Source organism: Talpa occidentalis, unplaced genomic scaffold (genome assembly GCF_014898055.3).
Source record: "Talpa occidentalis isolate TD23 unplaced genomic scaffold, MPIMG_talOcc4v2.1 talOcc4.9, whole genome shotgun sequence".
Lineage (NCBI taxonomy): Eukaryota > Metazoa > Chordata > Mammalia > Eulipotyphla > Talpidae > Talpa > Talpa occidentalis.
The window spans coordinates 26,287,777-26,291,649 of record NW_023605305.1 but is presented as its reverse complement, the minus strand read 5'-3'; positions in this window follow the sequence as shown (position 1 = coordinate 26,291,649).

Here is a 3,873-nt window from a genome sequence, read left to right as displayed (position 1 = left end):
CTCCTAGTTGGGCAAACCAACTTGTAAATACACCACCTTACTCCCTCTGTAACTTCTTTAAACAGATGTAAATGGCTGGTTTTTAGAAACATGGTTTGGAAATGCTTGTTGGTTGAGGACAGGGAGAACTGGATGGTAGTGGGAAAGAAGCAACCAACCACTATAGTGGCTTGACAAGTTCTGACTTGTGACCAGTCTCTTACACGAGCACCTCTGCTCAGTGCCCTCTATCGCTCAACTCTGTATGATACACCTCGTATCGACAGAAAATCTAAATAGCTTGGCATTCAAGGCATTCCCATTTTATATCACATAGTTGCTGTTCAAAAAATGATAGTTATGTGCTAATCTTGATATTCAAGCCTTCATATGCATTATCTTCAATGTGAGGTAGGTACTATACCTGCATTTGACAGGCTAAAATGTTATGTGTCTAAGGTCACAGCAAATACGTCAAAAAAAAAAACCCTGCTTGTAACAGTGATACTAGATAAACCCTACCCTGTACCCCACTCCTCTCTCACGTACAGAGAACGTTCACTGCTTGAGCCCAGTGAGCTGACAAACGGCCGGCTCCCTCTATTCCTTTTGGGAATACGCCCTTTCTGGTTCCATTTTATATACTGCTCTCTTCACTTCTCGCTGCCCTCCTCTCCCTCCCGCTCCTGAATTATTTCAAACTTATTTCATCTGTTCCTTCCCTGTGGCACTATACTCTTCTACCCTTTATCTCAAGTTCTAATTTCCCCACTAGCCACAATTTCATGGGAAGAAATCAGTCGGCTCATCTGGGTCTTCAGCACTAACACACAGAACTTGGCACACTATGGGAAATCTGAAAATAGTTGATGAAATCCAGCAGTAAGGATGTCTGTCTCTGGAGGCTCAGCTGACAAAATCCGGGGGGAATTTGCCTGTGGAAGCCTTCCTAACAGCACACAGATGCAACTGTAATGTCTCTGGCATGACGAGGGGCTAAGGAGGGAAAACAGGTGCCTGGTAAGTGGAGGCGCCTATGAGTATCAACCTTATTAGGTACAAGAATCGTAGGTGCTGTCCATCTCATAGGTGAGGACTGTTAAGTTCAGGGAAGGGTGGCGTCTAGCCCGAGCTCAGGGGCAGGGCGGTTAACCTACCAGGGTTGCGGCCAGGTGGAGGGAGCAAGCCTTACGCGCTAGATTTACGCGCGGCCCCTGGGGGACCGTGCAAAGTGAAGTGTCCGGGACCGGGGTGCCTTCGCGGCTCTTACATCCGTGGGCGGAACCGTGGTGGCCCCACAGGGTGGGAAGAAACGCGACTGGGGTAGGGGCGGGGCGGGGCGGAGGAGCGAGGCAGGCCGAGGCCAGAGCTGGATGCTAAGCAGATGGCGCGCGGCTCCGAGGCGCCGGCGTGGGACGGAGCCGGGCGGCCCCGCAGCCTTGCCCCGGCCCAAGGCTCCAGACTCGGGCTTAGAAAAGCCCGAGCACCCACTCTCCGCCGGCACGGGCAGACCGAGCTCCCGCCATTTCCCAGACGGAGGGGCGCGCAGGCGCCGGGCCCACCCCGCGCGGCCCACAATGCTCCGGGCGGCGCAGCTTCCGGCCCGGGACGCCGTTCTCTCGGCGCGCGCCGCGGCGCAGGCGCAGGCGCAGGCGCAGGCGCAGGCCCGGGCGACGGCCCGTCCTCCCGGACGCCGCCAGCGACGCTCCGTGCCGCGCGCCCCCGCACGGCGAGCCTCTCTGAGCCGCGTGGGCGCGGAGGCGCTGCGCGAGCCCCCACCAATCAGCCGCGCTGCTGCGGCTGCTGAGGCGGCCCCGGACCGGCCCCCGCGGAGCCTGCCTGCCCCGCCGGCGCGGGCGCTTGGAGACGCCGCGCGCCCCAGTCTCCGGGGAGGCGCGCGGGCTCGGGAGATTGGGGCGTGGCTAGTTTAGCGGCAGCGTCCTGGGGGCTGGAGCTCACCTGGGGTACCTGTGGAGTATCAGGTGACGCCTGCAGTTTGCGATGACTGAGTGTAAGAAGGCAACCGGGGCCGCCCTCAGACCCCCTTCTTTTCATTGCGCGGTTCACTGGCAGGTGTGTGAGGTGCGGCGTCTGAAATCTGGGGTGCAGCCGTCTCCTCTCCCCCGATGCCTTCTGGATCAGGTTTCCCGGCTGGGCCCACAGCGTCCTGGGCTGCCTGGGTCAGAGTGCTGTCCGCACTCCGCAGGAGCTAACTGCCCTTCCCCAGGCTGGGGAGGCAGCTGCTAAGTTAAGCTTTTGTTCCAGGTTCCCATCAGACTCTGGTCAGTAATGAATGAACTAGAGTTAAGACTCAAAAGAAGTTTCACTATCTCCTTTCTTCCAGGGCGGCTTTAGGCGGAAAGGCAAGAGTTCCGAATGTGTATTCAAACAGTAATAGGGGAAGAAAAATTCATTTTCTCCTGTGAAAACTCCATTTTTTAATGCCCTCTTTTTTATTCTGTGGTTTTTCTGTAAGTTTCCTATACATCTGACGCCTTGTGCCCACTGCAGTTGTTGGCTTCAGTGCCCTGCACGCAGCAACTCTGGGGAGCCTGCAGCAACCCCAGGGCTTCCCGTCGCTTTCCCCTCCTTCTCCACACTGCTCTGCAGTCTTGGTTTCTAAACGCAAATCTAGTCACGTCTCTCTCCTACTTAAAACCTTCCTTGGGTCCCTGTTTCGCTCAGGAGAACGTCCAGCTTCCTTAGTCTGCAAATTCAAAGCTTCTCACCATCAGTTTCTAACGGAAACATCCAGCCTCATTTCTCACCACGCCCCCTCCCATCCCAACTGTATTCTCCAGGCATTGGTCACTTTATCCCCTGAGCTCCACTTACTCCTTCCCTTGGGGGACCTTTGCGGTTCCCTGGACGCAGACTGCTCTTGTACCTAATCTTTTTTCCCACCAGATGTTTATTTCCCCTTCACAGCCCAAGGAATTGACTGGGGAAGCTGCTAGTTGGGGATCTGTCGCTTTCATTCCTTGGACATTGCTACCAACTAGTGGCTGTTGTGTGAAGTTTAGGTCAAGGCTGGATTTTAACCTCAGCCTTTCCAGAGAGAATAGATTGCTTTAGAGAGAACCCTTCACCCGACTATTACAACAGATCCATTTGGTAAGCCTGTTCCGGGACTCCAGAATGATCTTCCTAGAGCAATGTCTGACCTTACTACTGCATAATGACTTTATGCTTCCCACCATTCCATGTAAAGCCCAAATTCCGGAAACTAGCAGTCAAGAACTTTCACATTCTACCATTTGGAGATGAGACGTATGCACTCCTCCCAATTCACTCTTTCAACTACCTAGATTCAGCCAAGCAGATACAGTCAGTGTTCCCCAGACAGCTCCTCACCTGTCTTAGCCTGAAGCTTTTTGTTCAGGCTCCTTCTTTATCCTGGTCCACCTTTGGTCTCTCCATAGGGTGGTTTGATTTTTTTTTTTTTAATGTCACTTTCTCTACAAAGCATTTGTTCGTTCTTTACTTAACTGAGCACATACTCTTTCCCGAGCTTTCTCCTAAACTATACGGTGTCTTGAAAAGAACATAGTTTTTAGATCCAGAGAAGCTGACTTCACATTCCTGCGCTACAGCTTCGCTGGATAACTTTGGGTACGTCCCTTTTCCTTTCTGATTTTCAGTTTCCTCATCTATAATATATGCGAAATGTAGATATCCACTGGAGTTACTCCATACTCCCCCTTCCAACTCTTTCAGAAAGTCTGGTATTCACCTCCAAGATTTCTGTGAGTTCCCAGGGGTCTTTCTTAAGGTTACTTCTGGCTCTGAAGCTCAGTATCTGCTAAACCAGCTGATGCAGGGTTCCCAGTGCCAGATGTTCCAGTCATGGAACTCAGATCTTTTCCGTAATTTCATTTCATTACTGAGCACTTA